The sequence below is a fragment of the Thermobia domestica genome, chromosome 11 (genome assembly GCF_964235325.1).
Source record: "Thermobia domestica chromosome 11, izTheDome1.hap1.1, whole genome shotgun sequence".
In the NCBI taxonomy this organism is placed as follows: domain Eukaryota; kingdom Metazoa; phylum Arthropoda; class Insecta; order Zygentoma; family Lepismatidae; genus Thermobia; species Thermobia domestica.
In genome coordinates this window covers 101,625,755-101,651,692 of record NC_137464.1, presented here as the reverse complement: position 1 = coordinate 101,651,692, position 25,938 = coordinate 101,625,755, and the positions used below count along the sequence as shown (strand labels likewise).

Genomic DNA, 25,938 nt, shown 5'->3' with positions numbered 1-25,938 from the left:
AGAGATAGAGAAAGATATCATATAATGACGTAATTAGTGTATAAAAGTACACTTTTTACTTCAAATTTTGTAAATATTATGCAAGCATCCAAAAAAATGCATTCTATCTCTACTCTAATCTCTTTTCTAAAACCGGAAGTGGCAGAAATCAATTACTACTTCCGGTTTCACTATTGAGAAAATGTCACACCATGTGAACAAACTCCTTCACCTGTCGTACACGTGGCAGTGCTACTTGTTAAAATAAATCACGTGGAAAGTATATATCGTATGCCAGTGGCATAGGGCGGTTGGGTAACATTCAAAAGTCATAAGTGGCACAAATCCTAAAAAATGTGGGCGCAAATCTTAAATTTAAGAACTTCTGTAGTTCAGTACTTGTGATGTTTAGGACTTATTATACCTGTTCCATTCACTTGTTTTTGTTCCGAAAATTTGCTTCCACCACACAGAATTGCGGCAGCACAGTAGTTGCCGCAATGCTGTTGCAAACGTAGCTAATTCATACAGTAACAGTTATAGAAATAACATGAATAATACTAAAAATGTTATTGTTTTTGTCATAATATAATATAGCTACATGAATTACATGAAATCTTGAATGAATTACGACATGTTTTCGTACATACAGGTTATTTTAACATGTTAATTCACTCAATAAAATTAAAGGGGATTTCGTAAAGAGATGGTCAATATTTCACCAAGATGCGATTAATTTCCGTAAGTCAAATTTATTTGTCAACGGACCTTGCCATCAAAAATCCACATCTCTTTACAATAAACAGAAATGAATAAAATCAATCACGTGTTGTAAGATTCCACGTGTACTTAATGTGGTAACAAAACGATAATCCAGTAAATGTACGTAAAAATTTGATATAATGCAATAGATACTTTCTTAGGACTTTCTAATCAGCCCATTCTTTTGAGGTTAGCTTAAAATGAAGAGTTGAATTTAGTCAACTCCAGCCCCATAATTTCAGAAAAATATTTCATGATAAGTTTATTAAAAATTATTAAAATTTGAGAAATGTAGTGTGTATTTGGTTGGAGGTCTTTCCAAAATTTTCATTGTTTCAGCAAATAAAGAGAGTTCAACTACCCTTCTGTAGATTTTTTTTTTTTTTTTTGCATAATTTTCGTAAAAATTTCAATTTTATATAATAATGTGTATATTAAGTTTCGGGCTTTCCTGCAATCCTTTGACATGGGTTCAAAATTAGACAGTTGTGAAGAAGTGATTTAACCTATTTCCTTCGATTTTAAAATTCTTCGATAACTTTTGCAAATATCTTTTTCAGGGCTTACCAAACAGAGAATTTCAACTTGATCACTAATGAGAACGTGAATTTAATTCTACCTCTATCGACGTTAAACGGATACGTTTCGGGAAGGAGGGGGGGGGTGATTGCAAAAAATTCTGCGATTTTATAAAAAAAAACACGGTATTTTCTTTGAGATTAGAGAGTTATTGCTATTATTTAGAGTTGAAGTCAGACAGAGGAAAGATAATTGTTTCACGTCATCTCATAAAGCAGGTGTTAACAATAAGTTTCTTAAAAATTCTTATCATTCTTTTCCTATTATTATTAAACATTACCTTTTTTTTGGTTCAGGCTTTCCAAGGTGTTTATTGATCAATATGACTTAAAGGCTTCAATCAAATTCAACCGAAGTTTTAGATCATATTTCACGGTAACTTCGTTATTAATAACAATAATGAATATAAATGTAAATCTTGAAATAATACACGTGTTTTCTTGGAAGTAGTATAAAAGTAATGTACAGTACACGACTTTCTAGGTGTAAATCCAGTTTCAGGCAAACTTGTATATGGGTTTGGTTATGATAAAGTGATGTTTCAATAAGTGAATTATTAAAAGTTCCATGTATTTTCCCCTTAATTCTTGTTCTTAAGTGGCATTTTTTGTGTGAAATTTTGAGTAAACACAAACTGTAACCTTGATAGCCAGTATGGGAACATAATTGATCAATGGTAGAGCACTTAGAGGGCGTAATCATGGGACGTTAAACTAAAAGATTTCATTCCATTTCTTTTTTTTTTTGGGGGGGGGGTGATCAGTAACTCAAAAATGAAAGATTTGCACGAGTAAATAATTCCCATACACACTAAGCAAGTCAAGATCTAAGTTTGCTCAGAATCGGATGAATTATGTAGGTTGCGTGTCATAAGTACTGTTTATGTGATTGATTGATTTTTTTTTTTTTTTTAGAAAAATTAAATGAAATGCTGAAAAGATATAGAAGAAGAAGATAAAATGATATTGTTAAGATGAAGAATCTCAGAGAAGTGGGTGATATTCGTGATGGCAAAATTGTATTCACAATAAGATGATATCAAATTAGGATTTTCTTTCTGTAGCAATGAGCAATTTCCTTCCTAAGCCATGATATTAATTCATTATCTGCCAGTTCTAGTACAGAAACTATTAGCACTGGAGGGTATAATCATTGTAGTGACTCTTATGGATTTCATATGATCATGAAATCCTTCAGTCTACAGCATTTAGTTCTGAAGTAGAGTGGTTCAGTGGTAAAGTGCTCACCTGAAGTACGCGGGGTCCCTGGTTCGATCCAAGGTTAAGTAACCTTCTGGTCGATACATCGTGTATGTGTTTCTTTTCGGGGTACTTACGTTTCTTCTTACATTATCAGTCTACTAGTTATTCCATCAGCATTCATTTGGTTTAATCATCCGTCTCCCTTAGTCTAATGGGCATAATCGTGGGACGTTAAACTGAACGATAATTCAACGGTTTTATCTTATGATTGGAGGAAAATAAACTAGAAGTTTCAACTAAGTTCATGCCTTGAAAGAAAGAAATTATACCCAAGTAGGATAGATTAGGAATTAACTATAGTTTTTGAATTTTTAACAGTTTTACAAAAAAGATAAATTAAAATGGATAAAGACAATCTTAAAAGTTGGTTTGCTTTCTCTCTCGTTTTCTCTTAACACACACACTCTCTCTCTCTCTCTTCATTTTCTCTCTCTCTTTCTTTCTTTGTAAATTTCTTGCTTGAAGAGTAGTTGCCAGAACCAAGTAGAAGTGAAACTTTCGTTGCAGAAGTTGTTTTCTTTTGAAATATTAATTGAAGCTGGAAGTCAAGAGAGTGTAGTGTAGGAAGGTAGTTGGCGGATGAGTAGGGTACGGCACAGTATGTACGTACGTAGGCGAACGAACAGAAAATGAATTCGAGATATAGAGAAGGAGCCAAAATGTGTAATAAAGAGTCAAAAACACATTCCCAAACATTGAGTGGTATTCCTTGGTAGAAAAGAAGTATTTCCTTCTGTTGGGTTTGGAGAGTAGAGAAGGGAGGATAGAGAAGGATTAAATTGAAAGAAAATTCGATCTTCATTTTCCGAGAGATTAGAAAGGTAAAAAATAGAAAAAAGATTTTTTTAAAAAAGAAACTTGTGACAAACACATCTTGAGGCAAGATCTACAAAACGCAAAATTGAGATATCTACCGAGAAAATTGAATTAATCGTTCGCACAACTGTCAAGTATTAGTAGTAGAAGTAACTACTAACAGACTGGTTCGAGAGAGAGATAGAGAGAAGAAAGTATTTTCTCGAGACAGAAGGACTCGTTCGTTTCCTGCGAGCAAAGACATGTCAAAGTGGTTGGAACAGGCACCAAAACCGCCCCACTGCTGGATACCCAACTTTGGAAGTTCAATCAGTGTCAGGGTCTGTCAGATATCTTCATTTTCAGTCCAACATTCGAGGAACTGAGGCGTAATCAAGAGATTTATCCAGGAGACGGAGTAGATATAGCTTAGTCTTTCTCTCCTCCCTTTTCTCCCCCTCCCCCCAACTCTCTGGCTTTCGGTAGACGGAGTCCTAGTTTGTTTCTCAGTCTCAACATTGACTAATTAGAAGTCTGTACACCTACTCTCAGGAAAGTTTCTATCAAAGAGCTTTGAATATATACTAGTTCATTTGGTATTACTCAGAAATTACCTTGCGTCTTTTATTTGCGTCATTATTATTGAAATGTTTTAGTTATCGTATGTACAACGCTTTCAAAGAGATACAATTTGGTCCTTTGGATATGTACGTTTCAATCCCTAATAGATATTAATGAGACCTTATATGATATTTTTTTCAGAAGCTTGAAATTCAATCTAACTATTTCCATACATATAATAGTTTTTATTCAACTTTAGAACTTAAAACAAGAAGAAAATGAATAGTAAGAACTTCCGTTTAATTAGCTTCTAAAGGTTAACACACTTCTTAATTTATGGATTATATCTACATAAGTATAATAAAAAGTTAATATGATTAAATAGTGTGATGCAAGAAAAAGCTTCTAACACATACAGAATCAGACTGCTCAGAAAGTGTATAAAAGTGCGAAAATCGTTCTGAGTTTTGAATCAAAATATCCCATATATTTCAATCAAAATTTTTCTTGTACGCCTTATATCTGGCGAACTACATATACTGCAGCCAAACCCAAACTATCATTTTACTCAGTATGATGTGCTTATTCAGTAAAAAATACGAAAACTCGATTTAGAGGCTTGTCAAAACTTTTGTGGCCCCTCGTCAGAAAACTAATTATTGGTCAAATTAGCAATCTTTTGAAGCTATTTTTTTTTTTGATCATTCCTAAAATTCTTGGCCAAGATCGCAACCCCTTGACCCATTTTCTTTTACCATTCCTAAGATTCTTGTTTGAGTTCCTAATTCATTCTTAGAAAGTAGAATAAACTGAATAACTACTATAAAATTTACAATTGTCGACTGCAAAATTTAACTGATATCAACTGAAATTTAAGCTCTTCTTAACCACCAATAGTTATATGATATGGACGGAAGAAAGTTTTAATGTCAAATGTTTTTGTCTGAGTAACGCCATTTTTCTAATAAAGAAAACAACTGTTTCCCTTATTAGTAGAACTTTCACTACTATCTGTTGAATAGAATGAAGCTCTGACTTGTTACACATTTTTATTAACTAACTGACTTATTTCGATCTGGTTTTAGTGTCTAAATTCAGGGGCGTAAATAGGGCCCCGCATTGCAAGTAGTCAAAAGCCATCAGGGGGGCCTCAAATCGTGAAGTGGAAGTAAGAAAGAGGCCCCATTCTACGCTGTCTGTGGGGAGACTTCCAAGCCCTTAGTTATGCCACTGTCTAAGTATTTTATTTAGACAAAGTGACTTACACCACTTCAATTTCCACCCATCCATATAAATAAAACGATATAAAAAGGAATTTCCTTCAGCTATGCTACCTTAAAACAAACAATAACGAAAACGTTTACGAGAATCGACCTCCGGTATGCTCAGAAGAATCATTTTTATAAGATTATATATGCTCTGAACTATCTAGCTTATAAATTGTCTGAGTGTCCTGACCAAAGATAGGTTTCAGTCCACTTATCCTAAAGTAAACTAGGTGGGAACCCTAAGCCAGTTAGGCACAGCTAGGTTGGCCAGTTACTTCCCTTGCTGTTCGAAAAGGGGTATGGCAAACTGATAAGTATAAGCTGGAGTAAAAAAAATGCTTGAGAATTAGGATTAAGGGCACCACGAATACAAAAACCGTGAGGTTATGTATTCATTATACAGCTAGTACCTCGTACAGTCAGCGACAAAAGTTCTTTTTGTTTGGTAAAATTTATTTTGGAAATAACGGTGATATAGCTGGGATGTACAACGGGGATATGCCTGGAACGTACAGAAAATTTCATTCTTTTTAATGAAAACTGTACTCAAATTGTTCTAAAGTTATTTACGAAACTAATTTCATCAAACGGAAAGAACTTTTGTCGTTGACTATACACGTCAATTACTATTCATCTGGTATGAAGAAAGTACTTTGATTAAGTGGTTACTTCAGGGGGTGCCCCCGGGGAACCCAACAGATAAACGAAACTCCCCCGGTAATTTTTTTCGATAGTGCTTAATCTGGGTTATCAGTATATTCGTAGTAGCACTTTCACTCCTCTGTTTATTTAAAGTTCACCCAAGAGGAAACCTGAAATCACCTAACTTCGTACAGTGTCAAGGGGTTCGAACACTCCGATTAAGTAGTTTATAAATTGCGTTTACAATATTTGCATCATAGTCGCAAAGTTTAGTTTCTTTTGGACTAAAATATTCTTTCTTTGGCTGCATGAAAAAGACATCGTTCATTTGGAGCATAATAAAAATTTTCGAAATAAATAATAGTCTATAAAATCCACAAGATATAAGGTATATTTTTACCTTTGGTTTGCGGAAATTTGATATTATTGGTTTGATATTATATTTGATATTATACCAATAATTGGTATAATATTATATTTTACTTTAGATTCTAACATGGAAGTGTGAACAAAATTTGTTCATCACTCCTGGTATTAATTTATTTGAAGACTTTAAAAGTGATCTCCGGTAGCACAACAGCTAAAACCTTAAACAATTTTCGTCCTAAACGTGTTTGACCAGTGGAGCCGCCAACGGCTGCAAGAACAACTACGAACACTCTTTCTTACTTTTATCAAATGGCGTACTTTATAGTTGTCTTCTTGTCATACAGGTTTCTTCAATTTTCATTAGAGCTAGTTATATAAAGGAGTTTTAATATTGAATTAGACATTTTATCACACTTTTTTAGTAACACCACAGATTTTAGCGAAGGCGTATTGAGTATCTTTTTTTCCATTTTTAGATAAATTTAGTTATGGAGAAGTTAAAAGGGGAACAAGATGGACGTCAATATATATAACTTTCATTATACATAACATACCCTTTCTGAGCTAAAAGTTTAATTTAATAAGAATATACAATATTCTTAGGCAATATATGCACATCATAGATGAAAGGGCTTTTAATAAGAAGAAATATTTCCCAATTGCAAAAAGAACCAGACAACATAACATCTTTGAAAACATGATGTATTTGAAAAATAATGTGACTCCAGAAAGGCAGAATAGTTAGCACTTCAGGTAGGTGTGACTGAGTTCTGGTTAAATTTTCTATGAAGACTCTTGTTTGTTAGCGTACTCAAGGATATAAATAAGAAATGTGAAGCGAAGTAAGTGTATAGTACAATGTGCAAAGTACCATGATGTTCTCTTGTTAGGATACAGTTTAAATAATAAAAAAGTGTTGTACATTGTGGCATTTAGTTGTCATTACACAGATGAGTATGTACTGTCGGACGAATAGAAGACCAAAAGAAATCATGTACGTATATATATAATTTTGATACTATTTTCAATAGCATATTAGAAATTACAAATTAAAAGACTTTTTCATATTATGCTATAATAGAGTAATGATTTTTAAACGGGATTTTCTAGAATTAATAGACAAAAGAAGAGAATTGAATAATATCCAAAACAAGGTAGGCAAAGACTGGTATAAAATAATAACAAAACAGATCAATAAAAATGCAGATTTGCCAAAGAAGATTGGATAAGACACAAAAAAATTAAGAAATATATATACAAATGTACATATAAGTGCATCTACTTACCAGGAAGAAGAAATTGAATGCTATTGTATGTTTCTGTTAAACCAGCATGACTATATCTGTTTGTCAAAATTATAATTTAATGAGTGTAAAAGATAACAATGTAACAATTTAAATTATATCGCAAATTTGAGAAATATAAAAGTATATAAGCGCACTGAAAGTTAGTGTGAGCAAGTTAAGAATAACTTCACACCTGCAAACATTAAAGAGTAAAATATAAAAAAGATAAAGGAGGAAAACTCAGGACTGAAGCTGAAGATAAAGTGAGAAGAAATGTTTACAGAGGCTATATTGAAGCGAGTAGCAATTAGAAGATCTTCTCAATAACTATGCAGTTTATAGTCTTGTTACCACGTATAGAAGTGAATAAAAACAGTCAATTTTTCCTTTTTTTTAAAAAAAGACTTAGATCATTTGGCTTCCAAACAATCCATACATTGAAGAAAAGAAGATGCCCTCAGACCTCCAAAACAGCAAAAGATTTAACAGTACCGAAAAGGAGCAGGTGCTGAAAAATGCGAGAATTTCAAAAGGGATGCATGCTTCAAAAATCTTGGTAAAAATAAGTTATACTACTACAATCCAAAACAGAATAAACATTTGCAGAATTCAGTACGGTTTCAGGAAGAATATACCTGAACACGGAAAGCAACACTTACATTAAGAAGATTAATAGAAGAAAGAATTCGAGGAGAGAAAAAATCAGATTATATAGTATTATATTAGTGGACTTGGAAAAAGCATTTGATACTGTAGAATGAACAAAATATTCAAGAATTTGAAAAAATCGGAAGTAAACTATGAAAAGCGAAGAGTAATGTATAACTTGTACAAAGTGCAGAAGACAACAATTGAAGTAGAAGGAGAGGGGGGGGAGAACCAACAACTCAGAAAGGAGACAAGCGAACATGCTCACTAAATAAGGAAACATAGGCATTCAAAACTTAGTAATAAGTGTCCATGAATGAAAAGTCACACAGTTATATTTGCGGACGTTAACTAACTATTGATAGACAGTGGGAATAAATTAGAAACAGTTGTAAATGGAACAGATGATTAACAGCAAATTCGACATGAATAATAAATTTAAAAAAATAACAAAAAATGGAGATCAAGATAGAAGATTATTAGTGCAAGTTGATTTGAGATCCGTGAAAGGATGCAATTCATCTAAATACCCAGAGGGGCAGAACGCTTTTCTTCCTAAAGGATGGTCGCGTTTTGTTGAGAAGGAAGTTAACTGTTGCAGGAATTGTGTTGCTTAGGGAGCAAAATAAGAAGCAACAGTAAGTGCAAAAATATAAAACCCTAAATATCTTAAGCGAAAAAGGCACTAAAGAGAACAAAAAATCTTCTTACCAAATATGTTGCCGCAATACTAAGGAAAAGATTTATGAAAGCATATTCATGGAGTAAGGCGTTCTGTAGAAGTGAGACATGGACTCTAAGAGAAAAAGAAAAACATAGAATAGAAGTTTTTGAAATGTAGTACTATAGAATAATGTTAAACTTAAGGCGGACAGATAAGGTACCGAATGAAATAGTGTTATAAACAGTAAAAGAAAAAAGGGAGTAGGGCCTATACTGGACACTACTTTGAGAAGAAAAAATAGGATGATTGGATATAGTATGGACCATATAGGAATCACATTATTATCTGTGGAGGAAATGACACAAGGAAACAAATTCCGGAGAAAACCCGTAAATGAAATATGGACCAAATCAAGGAGATGTAGGAAAGAAATACTACAAGAAAATGCAAAGTCTGGTTCAGAATAGAGAAGACTCGAAAGTTGCGTCAAACAAATCAAAAGACTACTGGCTCTAGCTTTCAAACAGCATACTCGTTCCTAAATTATGTCTTGTCTTTATAAAAGTATACAACCTGGTAAACTACCAAAATCAATTCACTTTTCGATTCTCGTATATTAACTGGGACATTAGTATTCTACTAGCCATTATCGTTACTGCTATTCAATTCATCTTTTCATTCTCTTGTGCTACTATGCTAAATAGATTTGTGAGAGATTTTGTTATGTTAGAACTCTCGACGAAATCTCATATATGGTACGAATTTCATGTAAAATAAATAAACGAAAAATAATAAAAGTTTTCAAGGAAAATAAACAAATAATAATTTAGGTGGATTCTAGTGTGGTCCATGTTTCACTTTCTTAAAATCCATCATACTTATGTTGGAGAAAAATTACAACTAATCAATAGTATTTTCTTCAAAAACTCATAAATTTACGGTATTAGGCTACCCGTCCAAGCCTAAATACAGCTCAAAGAATAGTATAAACGTAAACAACTACAACATGCCATTTTTTATTTTATTTATTTATTTATTTATTTATTTATTTATTTATTTTATTTATTTATTTATTTATTTTTTTTTTTTTTTGCTATTGCCAACAGAACGTGGGACTTTATATCATCTAACGTATTCTTACCCATTCCATCTCGATACTACAACATATTAAATATTGTCATCCATTCCAATTTATTTTCTTTTTTCACGACAACTGTGTTAGAACCAAAATAGAAAATAGAAACTGTATCACTTTTTTTTAACATTTTACAATGTTAACAAAATTGATTTGTACATAATTGGACTGGTGAAGTTAATGAACATTACAACTTACTATGTGTAAATGGCAGGTAGAAAAACTAGTGATAACTTATTTCTACTTCAAATACTTGATGACATCCATAATTGCTTGTAACTAATCTCATGTACTTCAACATTTTGATATTCAGAATAAAGAAACATAGTGCTAAGAAAAGAAATACAGAAAAATGTAAAGATAATTCCCGAGAAAAGATGAGGAAGAACTTATTGAAGTACATTTAGGTCTATATATTTTTCTGGTGATTGAAAAACATAACATTATTGAATTGTGGAATTCTAACAACTTCTTATAACATTCCTAAATTTGAATAAACTTTTACGATTTCTAACAGTTATAGTTCGAACGCTTGAAAGAAAAAACGTCAAAGACAACACCGATTGACAGTTAAAACTGACTCAATGAACATAGAATAGAGTATAAACATAGATTCGATTTTAGGTCTAGTTTGAGTATGACTTATTAATGATGCGGAAATAAAGCGGATTCCATCATTTTTATCTTTTTCAACGTAGAAAATGATATGTTCTGAATGTTGTCTTAAAATTCTGGATTCGAAGTGTAGTTCTTTATTTTTATCTTACTTAAAGTAGATAAATATATGTTCTAAATTATGCCCAAAGAGTTTGGAATCAAATCGAGTTTCTTCATTAAGTGTTATAAATTATATTGTTCGTAAAAATCTGGAATCAAAGGGAGTTCCTATATTTTCATCTCTTTCCAGGTAACCTAAACATGTATCCTAAATGATGTGTTAGAAGCCTGGGGTCAAAGTGAGTTTCTTCATTTCCCTCTTTTCCTAGAATGATAAGGATATGTTTCTCCTAAGTTCATTCTGTGTTGATATGATTCTGCTGATTGGCGTTCGAAGTCAGCAAGAAGTAACTGAGAAGTTCAACAGTTTACACATTGGCAGATAAATCTATCACTGGTAGATGTACGATAAAATTAATCAAATAACTCTGGATGTACTTTGCATTGAATATTAGACACAATTTTGAGCCAATTGAAACGTTTCGTAATAGATATAAGGAACGTCCTTTTAAATGTGTTTTGCAAAACTCCATATAATTCCAGAATTATTGAGAAACAGTTTATAAACTTAAACCCACTTACACTTCTCGAATGGATGCAGTGATGCCTTTTCAGTACATTACCTGAAAGAAGAAAAAAGAAAATATTTTAGTAGATTTAGTGATATATGTAAACTTGTATTGTGATAACCAAATGTTTGATATAATTATTAACATAATTTCGTGTGCTACATATAGAAATACATTGTGATATGTGGAACACACTTAAGGACAGATAGTAGCCACAAAAATATTTTAATAAACGCAGTCCGCAATGGTTTTGTTTAGGCATAAAATAGTTAAAGTTGGGATGTCCACTAACTTCTGTTCATGTTTGACCATAATCATAGTTGTAAATAATTTAGTTAAACGTCAACAAAGCGAAATTACAACAATACAAGATGGGAATTAATATATATATATATATCAAAAGTTGGCTATGCCACATGGTGTAAATGATGGTTGTTAAATATATAATTGTTTATGTGACGTTAATAGGTGGCCCTTTCTTCAATCGCATCTATCTCCTAAAGCTAAACGTTTCCAAACAATCACTGACTACCGTACTGCAAATTTATATCATTTCATTAGTAAGCTTCCTAGAAAGTTAAATTATAAAACATTTATATTATCTTTCACAAGCTGTACGTATGTCAATGTTAGAATCGTGTGTGTCATAGTTAGAACTAAACCTGTCACTATTAGATTAGAACCATGACACATTTGGGAATTTTGTACAATACAGTATCACCAGATTTATCGTTTCAAATTGTTTCCTTTCCATGGACAACTTTCAGAGAGTGAGCAGAGATACGTTACTAACAATATTTTGTATATACGCCAATGTATGAGAAAAGGGAATTCTTTTGTTTTCTGTCAACTTTGTAAGCTGTGCAATATACAGCTATTCAAGAACAACCTTTAATTATCTTGAGTAGTGTTGTCCATGAGACGAGACATACATTTTTAAATTCGAGACGACTTGTGTTTGAGTCTAGAATTGAGACGAGACTATCTAATGGACAATACTAGTTCTCCCAAGTTTTAGATCTCAAACATTGCTCTAGTGTTACACGATTCAAAGTATGAACACTGCAAATTGATAATGTGATTGTACGAACACAATGAAGAGCATTAATCAAGGATTAAATATACAAGTTATTACACAATACGCCCCAATCATAAAAATGGTTTAGTGTTGTTATATCACACCCTTTGTACATCTCTCGTAGTGCGGAATGGTTATCATCACTTCTAGATAAAATGTAAAATAGATCAGGGCATAAAATTTTGTAAATAAATTAACGAGACAAGACGAGAAAAGCTTCTAGAGAATTCGGAACGAGACCAGAAAGGAAGATCTACAAAATTTACTTGACAAAACAAGAAAACCTTATTTGTTGCTTCGCCTCAAGGTTCGTAGGCAACATGTGTACTGGTGTCTTGTGTACTGGTAAACACAAGACACTATCCGAGTTCGGAAAGTAAGTTAACATAAGCATGAGTCTTCTCAAGGAAAAATGTCACACACAACATTCTACAATAATTGACAGTAATCAATAAATGAATAACGTACCTGCTATATAGCCCTTCTCCGTTCTGTAGTGGTTTGCGTGCTCACTCCACTGTTAAATGTATATACGCGTAAATAGAAGCCAATCAACTAATATACGTAGTTCTTATTCAGTACTTGTTTATGCAACTTGGGAATATACAATCTCATGTATATTTCTCTAAGCACGATAAGTAAATGTGGATAAATACACTATATAACATGCATGCAACAAGGTAGAAGAAACTAAAAGACATTAAAATATTAAGAAATAAAAGATATTTCATATTGTAATATATGCAGCATGAGATTTATTCTAGCACATCAGCTACTCGCAGTGTCATTGCTCTGTTATGTAATTCCTAAACAGAGTTAAGAAAAAAAATCCAATTGTACAAATACTATGAAGCAATGACTTGCCTCTCTCTAGTTGAGGTCAACCGCCAGAGTCTTGCTGTCTTCTCTCTCTCTCTTGTACTGGTAATGACATATTCGTAATCTGAGAAGAGGGCAAATAATGACCACAGCACATTGCTTATACAAAGGCATCTGAAGTTGAAAGAACTCGTGGGACTTTAGTTTTTCTTTTTTTTTTTTTTACCTATATACTTGGTGTGTAGCCTAGTGTTCGTATAGAAAGGTCAATGACCGCAATGTGAGAATTTCTAGAATCTTATTAAATAACGATTAATGGTTTTTGACCTCTTCCATATCTGTGGTCCTGTATTTATATGTATCAGCAGTGTTCGGTGTAAAATCTAAGTAACGTCAATTTGAGATGTTTAGGTTCTATAGCACTGAAGAGAAACTCCGATATACACCAATATAGATTTTGCGGCGAATTTGCTATAGTACTTTGATTTTTACCGTATGTCTACATATGAATTGACTCAGCAATGTTCGACTTTTTTTTGGTATTACTTGAGGCTACATCAAGAAAACTAAAACAGTACCCCTGCTTTTCTTACAGAATTTCTAACATTATGATGCAGCGAGGAAGTAGCTATCTATATATGTAACTTAAAATTTCCCTTCAGAATATGCGATTAGAAATTCAACAATATTAATGATATGGAAAATGTCCAAAGTTGAGACATATGTATCTTATTGAAATGAAGAACATAATCTAGGTGATTCCAAAACTTCGTAGTTTTCAGTAAAACAGAAGAAAGTGTTTTTTTTTTTTTTTTGGTAAACTCAACAATTGAAGCTGTACGATAATCACTAATTAACTCACTCTATGGCCTATGAAACCCGAAGGTTCAATACCGCATTCACAAAAGCAGTCCACTGACTTCTATTCTTAGCCAACTAGATCCAGTTTCAACTTTGTATTCTTATTTCTGCAAGGTTCATCTTAATACTGTCCTGCCATCTGTGACTAGGTCTTCCTAATGGTCGTTTTCATATTGGTCTTCCAGTTAAGACTTCGAAAGCGTTCTTACTTTCTTCCATTATGGCTACATGACCTGCCCACCTGAGCCTCCTAGATTTGATGACCCTAACAATGTTTAGTAAACCGTATAAATTATATAGTTCCTCGTTAGGAAGTTTCCGTCATTCCCCATTCCCGTTCTTCTTGAGTTCAAATATTTGTCACAGGATTTTGTTCTCAAATACTTTCAATCTACGTTGTTCCCTCTGAGGAAACGACCATGTTTAGAAACCATACAGAACGACAGGCATGATTATCGTTTTTTATATTTTAAGTTTCAAATTCCTCGACAGAAATCTCGACGACAAGAGATTTTGAACTGAATAATAATACGAATTCCATGCTTTAATTGGCATTTTATTTCTTTGTGAATATGGTTTTGGTCAGTTGATGTTGATCCTGTTATTCGAAAATATCCACTTTATTAAAAGTACTATTATTTGATATTTTAACGCATCCATAATTTGCCGTATTACGATTCCGACGAACTTCCATGTATTTCGATTTCTCTCCCCTTCTTCTAAATTGCATCGTCAAAGTGAATTGATAAGAACCATCCCAAGGCCCAAATCTTATCTATGTTGAAAATTTGATCGAAATCGGTCCGTTGGTTCAAGAGTTATTAGATCACAAACATAGTTACTTTCATTTTTGTATACATTGATTTTTGTAAATCTCCCTTCCCCATCCTCTACGTTGCTTAGTCAAGGTGAAATGATGAAAAACTTCCCAGACCCGAACCTCATCTATGCTGAATTTGATCAAGATCAGTCGGCTGGCTTAAGGGTTACTAAGTCACAAGCATAGTAACTTTCATTATAGATTAGGTAGCACTGACTTTTTTTTCTGAAAATACTTTTTACTTAGTAGGAGTATTTGAAGTGTGTACAGCTATAGACTGAAAAAGCAAATGAATATTTACTCATGAAATTTCAGCATGGAACAGACATATGTTACATATATTATATGAAGCCATCAAAAATTGTTTCCTGCGATTTTCTCAAAAACTACGCATGAGGATTTACGGTCTTCCATATCATTTTGTTCAGGTCAATGATATCTATCGACTGCATCCATATGTCTCATACTTGGACAATTATTTCTAGTTTAGCTCTAATAAAATTATAGAACTTATTTTCGGGGTTTCTTAGAAAACAAATAAGTGTCCTTGAGTTTTAAGATCAATTCAACTTTAATACGTTTTCAATTTTGCGGCTTCTGTGATAAAGGTATAAAGTACTTTTTATTTTTAAAAAATCTCGTGTCTCTGTGCTGTGTTCGAAAAAGTAAAGAATGAAGCGTTATTTACCTTCGACAAGAGATGTCGCGGCGAAGGGTTAAGGTGACCGGTTTATCTCTATAAGGATTAAAAAAAAAAAAAAAAAAAAAAAAAAGTTGTTGACTGGTCAGTCAGGCTATTTTGTTGGTCGTCGGTTCCTTCTGAATGGGATTATCTCTTTTTGTTCTTTTTTTTCATTCATTCATTCTCTCTCTCTCTCCGTCTGTCTTTCCTTTTTCTGACTCGCTACTTGGATCACTTTCATCCGCGACCCTTTTACTGTAGAAAAAGAACGTTCTTTTCGGTTTATATATATGTATGTATACAAAATACGCTGAATTATTGTGTCTGAAATCGCAAGAGCTTTATTGGCATAGGAATGAGCATTTCTGATATTTCGCTTTTGAGTCGTAATTTAGGGAAATATTTTGTTTAAAAAGTAGGGTAGTAGTTAAATGGCACACTTTGGATATCTCATACCTCTGGAATATTTAAATTAGTGGCCTGATGCTAAACTATTTTGTGTGTATGTGTGAAACACTTTGTTATTATTACAACAAATACGCTTAATTGAAGTTTGCTTCATAAATTTAAAAGATCTCGAGTCTATATTTCTACAATATTGAGCTTTCAGCGCTAGTCTAGTATTTAGGGCGCGCGTGTCTTTCTTGCACGGGATTCCAGGTTTGATTCTCGGTAGGAGATATTTCAAATTGAAAGCATTACAATGGTTGGTATATCTGTATACCATCTTAAACTGTAGTACCACGTTTCATACAGCGTCAGCGCTGGAAAGGACTGGTAAACTTCAATCAACCCATAGAGCAATCAATAATCTTGAGTAGAGAATCAGTTGGACAATATCCAATCAATATTTACTTTTAGATGCTTAATTGCATATAAAACCTTTATAAATAATTTTATCCTACTTTTGCCAGATGAAATTTGATGTACCTTAATCTTTATAGAACCGTACCGGTATCAGTTATCTTTCAAATGATAATAACTTTTATTTTTGTTTATTTATTGGGCAGCAAACAGCGTTTACAACCACAGGTACGCCTAGTTAGTTACTAGTATAACATACATGCAAGCAAACTCATGCAAAATGAAATGAAATTTCTCAGTTTTACGTCCGACGATTATGCCGGCTAGGTTAAGGAGACAGTGATGAAAAGAAATGAGTGCAATAGTGGAATAAATAAAGTCGGAGGAAATTGAAGAACTCCGAGAAAACCCATGCACACAGTGTTTCTTCACTACAAATTTCAGTTGGTGCGAGCTAGGATCGAACCACGGACCTTACACACCAGAGATGAACGCTCTACCATTGAACCACCGCGGCCCCAAATTCATGCAATAATGACATATCTTGTAATAGGTAAGTCATAATGCAATATATAAGATGTATAAAATAATAATAGTAATAATAATAATAATAATAATAATAATAATAATAATAATAATAATAATAATAATAATAATAATAATAATAATAATAATAATAATAACCAGTAGTATGTGCGTCAACGTTCGAAGAATACAAAGAACAACAGACTTAATTTGCTACATAACAATGTATTTCTTTATATATGCAGCATATAAAATAAATGCATGAAGTTGAAAAAAAAATCGAAAATGCGCTTTTAAATAAACAGATACATATGAACTTTAAATGGTCTCTTAATTGATATATATTGCAAGTAAAATTTTTCTAACACGCAAAAATATAACAATTCTAAGCCTTTCTAGTAAATAAATTAAATTTTCATCAGTTCATCTCTTGTCGTTTAATTTGATTTTTCTTTTAAAAAAACTCAGAAGATTTTTATATCGCACGCGATATATATATAGAACTTATTCGTACTAGTTCAAACGTCGTACAGAGGTAAACCTTGGTTTTACTTAGTATGTATGTATAGTATTTTTACGTACAGGGCTTTAGTTCTTGAGTTATAGCCATTAAAGTAACGGTTTGGACTTGCTCAAATATTTGCAAAAATATCGCTAATTACTATTTAGAAAACCTAATTACTATTTGAGCTAAAATATATACAACAAACGTTTGAATCGTTAATTTGGGATTAAACGTTAAGAAGATACACTATGTGCTTTTAATAAAAACTTTTTAAAATCAATGAAGGATCGAATATTTCTGCAAGCTGGAAATTCATTGCTGGATTTATTATTATTGTTTATTCTCTGCAATCAATTTGCTTGTATGTCTTCTTCAAATTTTGTCATGTTATCAGTATTATGTTAATAACCATCACTAACGTAAACATAATCATAATCTTCCAAAGCTACGAAGAGACGGACACAAATCCAAAATTCGTTTATCGGCATGTGGGAGTCTTGAAGCATGAAAATCCGTTGAAATCTCGAATTCGATATTTTTCACGATCATCACCTCTCTCCTATTGCCGCACGAAAGTAAAAAAAAAAAAAATCAATTAATACACAGATGTCAATATTAAAAGATATGAATACTTTTGAATTGACGTCCAAAATTTAAGTTACACTAAATTCTGACGTTCCAAAAAGATTTACAAGTTTTCATTTTCAGAGAGAAAACTAAAAGTCTCAAAAACTACTTATCTATCTATCTATCTATCTATCTATCTATCTATCTATCTATCTATATATATATATATATATATATATATATATATATTCTATCGTATTTAACAAAATTCCGAGATACGATATATGCGGCTTAGTTACACTGCAATCATAACAATAATCAACGTCAGCAATAAGAAAGGAAGTGTTAGAAAGTCCGCCAGTTTCTACATTGAACAGTATCCTTCCATAATTTCCCTACTGGAAGTTAGAAAAAATCCTGTATAACCTTAGGATGTTTAGTCACCGAATTTGATGCCTGAACCTATAACTATAACACTTATCATTTCTGTAAGATTAAAGAACAACAACCACTTTCATCATTTCTCTCATTTATTTGTCAAAAATTATTTCCATATATTATTTATCAAGGAAACATGTATTGCATCTTATAAAACACCAAAGTACATTAATATACTAGAAATATTTGAGAATACATATGTTAAATGATTATACAAGTACAGAGGCATTTGTGTCAGTATATTTGTTGAAGCAGAATTTTTTTCCTTTGCCACATTCAGCTACTGATAAACATGTTAGCAGATGATAAGAACGAAATATTGTTACGTATAAGTGAAGCATCTCTGTTTTCCTGATTAACTACTGGATCATGTACTGTGGTGCAAAACAATCCAGCAATCAAAGTATAATATTTTACTAAAGAACAAAAACTAAAACTAAAATTTTGTTCTAAGTGACACTAGCAAAAGATATACATAACTAATACTGCAATCCAGTAAGCTTAATGAAGTAATGAAAGTATGACGCATAAACATCGATTCCTTGGGTACAAAATTGTTTAGTTGTATCATCAATTCGACTATGTGGGTGTGTTATATATTAAATTGGGAATATAAAATAATATAAAATAGAATCAGGTTCTTCAATTTCTGTGGTGAAATTACAACACCTTTACATAGTGATGGAAAAGCACTGTTTCTTAAATCAATTGATTGCTGAAGAAATGGTAAGAAATATTAAACCCCTTTGAAACTTCTTAATTTTTTTTTCAAAGCTTGCCTTGCACGTCACTCATACTTGTCAATAATCAAATGTATAATTTCTTATCTCTCTGTAAAACTGGGGTTGGTGCATCACTATTCAACCGGATTTTTGAACAGCAGAAGGATAGAGAACGGAGAATACAATCTGGAATCGAACATTGAATTTAACCACTTAGCTACAACAGAAGATAACTGCTGAGTTATGAATTCTTTTAAAAAAGTAAGTCAAAGTATTATTAGTATTTACCAAAAGATATCGAAACTACTCCCGGTATACTATCAACTTTTAATGTATCTATATATATCAGGTGCACAAAAGTACTCAATTCCAACTACTGAGGTTTAATGACATTTACACTTCAACAACGTTATCTTGTTGTACCATTTACATAACCATTTTCTTAAACTGAATCATTAACATACCAGATTCAATACGTAAAGCAAACCGCAACTAAATATTGAAAACTATACAATAAACACAACCACAATATCTGTTATAATTTTATCAACCACTTCTGGCTCAAATCCTAACATGAACAATCGTTTTACTGTCAACAACTTAATACATATATAAAAAAAAAACATAACACAGTAACGCTATTCACACGTTATTTAAATTCTCAACACTTTCTCCGATTATTTTCAATTAACACCTTGTCCAAAGCTTACAAACCCCAACAATAATAAGTGATTCTTTAGTGTTTCCAGATTTCTTTATTTCCCTGTTGAAGAAGAAACATGAGGCTGTTTCCTGAAAACCTTTTGAGAATGATAATATTTCACGCATGAAGAACACCTAAGTTATCCCACATTTTAATCCTATTATCCAGGTCTTACACTTTACCCTTTACTCTTCAATCAACACATAATTATGCAGTATTCATTATTTTACTTAAACAATAGTGTTCTTTCATAACTAAGTGTATAACATTTGATTCCCGGTTCAATTCCGGTGGGCACTAGTTTGGATGCCAATTTAAGTAATAGTAGGTCCAGGCCCACTACCTACAATGAACTTTAAACCCCAATTAATAAAAAGAATTAAAAAGTACAAAATTAAATAATAATCAGAATCACATATGACACACACACACACACACACACACACACACACACATATATATATATATATATATATATATATATATATATATATATATATATATATATAGATAGATAGATAGATAGATAGATAGATAGATAGATAGATAAAGATGTATTGACCTTCACTTCATCGATCGGTCGATAGTTTGCATTAAATTCCTATACGCCTTCGCTGTAATTTTATATGTTTTCTTACTGTATTATTATTATTATTATTATTATTATTATTATTATTATTATTATTATTATTATTATTATTAACAATTTGTTTATTCTAATTTACGGATATTAATTTAAATTAAAATTAATATACTGAAAGTCCCATAGACAAGCTAAGTGAAGTAATATGCAAAATAACATTTTTTTTTAAAAAAAGAAAAATGAGAATTCTAGCCTTTTCTTGGAAAATCGAAGGAAAGGAAGGCATGCCGAAACGCTCAAACCATAACAAAATATCAATGTTTTGTATATGTAAGGAAAAAAATCTATATACTACTTCTGAAGCAAAATTTCTCTCTACAACACTGGTGATCTGTTTATTTGATTATCGTAGCAATATTTTGCACATCGTTGCTAATATCACACTTTACAATTTGAGCGATGTTGTGTTCTTTCTATGTTTGAAATATAGGTAAATTCCGAGGATAGTAATAACAATGGTTAATTTGAAACAAGGCCATACCAAGGGAGGCTAGAACTCGGTCTCAAAATTGTACTTTAAGATGGATTCCTTGCTTTAAAAAAAAATAACACAGCATGTCGTATTAAAATAATATTCTGGTTTCAACTATTTTGTACAGAATACTAGAAGGATTACCTGTATAAGTATACATAGGTATTTCTGTATAAGAATACATGGGTATGTGAAAAATATACAATATTGAAGTAATTCCTACTATGGCATAGATTCTCAACTTCGTTTTCTCCTCTCGTAGCTCCTTTTTCGAAACTACAACTTTCATGGACACACTACTTCACTAGTATAGCACTTTGGTAAACTCTGTTGGTTGTATATTTGGTGCAAGTGATCCTCGGTTCGATTTATGAAATGCATTGAGTAATTATGTAACATCACCTTTAAATAAAAAAAAAAACGACATAGTCTTTTAAGTAGACTTTCTGGTCTTTCTTGCTCTCAGGTTGGGAACCATTGTACTCTAATACTGTATAGGAGATCCGAAGAAGCAATGTTTTCACAGAACTTTTACTGCAAAATGTACCTTTGCAGAAAGACATAAATTATATTTGTGTAATATTTCAATTCTATTATATCCAAAGATCATGCCAAGAATGTTGTCACTGGGTATCTCCGAAGCTAACTAACGTCAAGGCCTTTTTTATAAGATTAAAATAATATTCGTGATGTGATGAATATTTTTTTCAATAAAAGACATAAAGCTGTTTCTTTTCTTCCATTACTTTTCTGTGCAGAGTCATTTGCCACAGATGACACATTCGAACATCTGAGCTAGTGTGCACATACTCACACACTCAGAGGGAAATATCTTAGGTGACGATTTGATATCGTATAGTGGTCAGTGATATATATACACATACATACGTATCCGTAGACACACGTGGAGACCTAGAGATCTCGGTTAAGAGATGCTCTTGTGAGAGTTGGGGAAGTTGGGCGCTGGGGGAGAGAGGTATAAACACGTTTCAAATGTCCACATGCAAGCAAGTAAGCAAGCTTCTAGCAAACGAGCACTTGCGTCCAAATGCAGATAAACCGGTTGCTTCTGGATAATGGACCAAGATGAAGACCAGCCGGACTGCAACAGGACAAAGAAAGAACAAGGGTTCTCCCTCAAGCTTTTTCTTTTTTTTCATCTTCAATGCATGTGAAAAGTGCATCATCAGCATCACCAGCTGCATGGACCAAAACGAGATTTGCCTTCTCTCTCTCTCTTTCTCTTTCAAAGAAAAAAACAACATCCCAAACGCAGAAAGAGAACACACCTTGTCATCTTTTCAATTCTGATTCATTCCCGCGGCCATGTTTAGCAGAGGAGTTGTTGTGTGTATGTGTGGTAGTTGCCCAAGAAAGCAGTCGTCTCGATCCTTGGTTCCCAAGTATATGTGTGCATATATATATTATGCTCAATTATAATACATCCTGTACCCATTTTTACAGGATGGAGACATTTTTCAGACAGCTTTAAGAGAAGGGGATAACCGAGCTCTATTTCTTCTTCTTTTCCTATTATTCTTAGACAACTCTCTCTCTCTTTCTCTCTTAGTTCTGTTCTGTTCACATGATTCTTCTTGTGAAAGAGTGGGTCACTACGTCAGATACTAGCATATAAATGTTTTCATGCCATAAAACGATATCATAGAAAGTCCCTGTGGAGTTGACGATCGCAAAATAACGGAAAGAGAAAGATATTTTTAAAATTTTAGTTTATTGACGGTCTAGTGATTAGAAAGTGTTATCAAACACAGTAAGGAGACTAAGAAATGTATGTTATCATTACCCCATTATTAAATTTTTGTCAATTAATACAACCGACCGTCAAATTACGCAGTAACAATTAATATACCATATGTTCCGACCACTATTTTGTACTACCTTCTAACAGGTGATCAAATAACACAATGATAATTAATATCTATGAAAATCACTTTGCTTGCTAATAACGGGCTGTCTTATTACTTAATGATAATTAAAATTTGGAAGGCACTTGCCACTTTGCTAGTACCTTCTAATGCATAGCTAAATTAGGCAATGTGATATCTCAAATACATTGACTACTCTCTTTGATAGTACTTTCTAACGTGCGATCATATAATGTAGTAATAATTAATATCATAAAGACTGACTGCATTGTTTGCTGCTATCCCGTTTAGTAGGCTGTCAACTTACGTAAGAATAATTAATATCTCAAAGATGCTGGTCATTTCTTTAATAGTAACTTGCTAACGTGCAAGAGCTCCTTCGTGGTTAAGAGGTTAGCGTACGCGTCTTTGGCATGGGAGACCCGGATTTGATTCCCTGCGAGAGCTCATGTGGTCCGGATCCCACGTTAAACTCTACGTCCACGTCTCATATAGCCTCGCTGCTCAACAGGACGCTAAACTCACAAATCAAATCAAATCAATTCCTAACGAGCGGATTAATTATACATAATAATAATAATAATATCATAAATTTCTTACTAATTTGCCACTATCCCTTCTACTTGGTGGTCAAACTACGCAGTCATAATAAATGTCCCAGATACAATAATCTCTTTGTTTCCTAGTAACATTTAACAGTCTTTCTCATTAAGTAGTGAAAAACTTATTTCAAAGACACTTTCCTTCATAGATCCTTCTAACGTGCCGTGAAATTATGCAATTACAATTTCTCAAAAATCCTGACACTTTGTCAATATAGCTTCTAGTAGACGATGAGATAACGCATTGTTAATTAATATCTCAAAGACCTTTGTCACTTTGCTAGGTAGTACTTTCTCATTACTAGGGCTTAGAAGTCCCAAATATTGATCCTTTGTTTTCAAATAGAACAACGGTGAATCACAGATATCTTTTCTTGGAGTTGCTGGTAAGAAATTATTAGGTAAATTGGATCAACATCCTAGATTCCTAATCACAAGGTAGGAATCATCGTTAGGAAATTTGCTTTCGAAAGTAGTACGTTTTTCTACATATACAAAAAATAAGAGTTTTTCTAGCAAAATAGAAAAAAATATCAATTATTATTGGCAATGATCGACATATGTTTTAGCGCACAAAACTTCGATTTTTTTCGATTTTCTAGGAAGCTACATACGAGTATTCACCTTCAAGCACGTTCAGCTCGATGTGATCTAGTGACTGTTATATTACTTACATTTGATCAATATTTTAGTTAAATAAAAATTAAAATTTAAGACTTAACGATTGTTATATTACTTATATTTGATCAATATTTTAGTTAAACAAAAAATTAAATTTTAAGCCTTAACAATTATTATATTACTTATATTTGATCAATATTTTAGTCAAACAAAAATTAAAATTTAAGACTTAACGATTGTTATATTACTTATATTTGATCAATATTTTAGTTAAACAAAAAATTAAATTTTAATCCTTAACAATTATTATATTACTTATATTTGATCAATATTTTACTTAAACAAAAATTTAATACTTAACGAGAATTTTAATTATATTTCATTAACTGTACTATTTATTGTCGTCTTGCTAGTATCGTAAAGAAGAGCTACATAAGGGCATATTTCGATACCAGTTTCACCCCAATAAATGACATAGTTCTAGTACAGTGTCAATATTTAAACTTACAAAGAAATTATTATTGTTATTTAATTTAGGAAAAGGGATGAGCTTCTCCACTCAAGCATATAAATTTATTCAACTTAATAAGGTCTACCGATTGATATTTGTCTCATTTTTGGACATTCTCCCATTAAACATAAATAGTATTGTAGAATTTAAAACTTAAACTGTATTTGTCTCAAATACATAGATCTAATGTTGTATTAAATACACCAATGTGAATTAAGCGCGTTTTCTAAGATAAGAACCACACTAAAACGTAGCCTTTTCAAATTAGAAAATACTATGCAAAGTTACAAAAAATTCTCTGAGATATTATCACTGAGTAACTCCATTATTTGTTACGATAATCAAAAAGGCACAGTGATAAACTAACATAGATATTCTATTCATATTCGACGATACCACTATAAACTCAACATTTTGATATTGGAATTTGTTTTCCCACTATTAAATGAACCAAATTCTAAGTTCCTTAATGCAACAATATAAAAATGTTTGTCCTTCTTAGAATATAAGTTATAAATAATATTTGTTGAAAATGTTAATTTCGAAAGGAATGGTTAATGTTAATAATATTGTCACTATATTTGTGTACAGTAAAATATTTATTTTACAACATATTAGGGTAGAGTGTTATAGTACAAATGTTTTATCTTCTTTTAAATAATTACCAAATAAAGAAAATATACCATATAATAGTATTACACACAATTAAAAATACATTTTATAAAAACACCTTTTCTAGAGTATAGGATGTGTAAGAGATGCGTCTAACGCTTTATATATATATATATATATATATATATATATATATATATATATATATATATATATATATATATATTAATTATTGGAATGGAATGGAATGGATAATAATGCATTAACAGAACCAAGCGCACAATCAAGTGTAAATGAGAAGATACCTCTAGGAAATACAAGAAAAATATGCTGGAAGTACGAAGTCTTCTTCTAAGACACAAATTTGTCCGTGAACCACATTGTCAGTTCTACCCCCAAAATAATGGGCTTTTAACCCCGAAACAATGGGACATTATAAGAAATATATATATATTTACTATATTAAAATGTGTTATATGATCCGAATTACGAGCTTGAGCCCTCCCTTCTTAATGCAATTCTGAGTATGCCACTGACCTCAATATTGTCCCCAGCTTTACCAACAATCTTAATATCTTCATTCGATTAGGACCATCACGAATATCATACGCATGTCAGTAAACTCTTTGCGTGAAGCTAACAAAATTGGTAAGCAAACACTGGTTATTTGCTGGTTGAAGTTTAGCTTCCGTTTTCAACGTCAAGACTACATGAGAACTGGACCTACAGCTTAAGGTGGAATCCGAACCACGGTAAAATGATCAAATTTCAAAGCTTTCCCACAGAGAATCAAACCCGGGACTAGATGCATCGAAGGCGTACCCTCTATTC

The 25,938-nt window shown here is 32.2% G+C and overlaps 1 long non-coding RNA gene across 1 annotated transcript in view; it reads right to left on the bottom strand.

Annotated features, from left to right (window-relative positions):
- Nucleotides 1–25,938, bottom strand: part of LOC145664330 (uncharacterized) — a 1,055,818-nt gene that overhangs the window by 88,589 nt on the left and 941,291 nt on the right. The window contains exon 9 of the long non-coding RNA XR_014127356.1: nt 11,250–11,290. This is a non-coding gene — a long non-coding RNA (uncharacterized LOC145664330). The remainder of the gene's footprint in view (nt 1–11,249; nt 11,291–25,938) is intronic.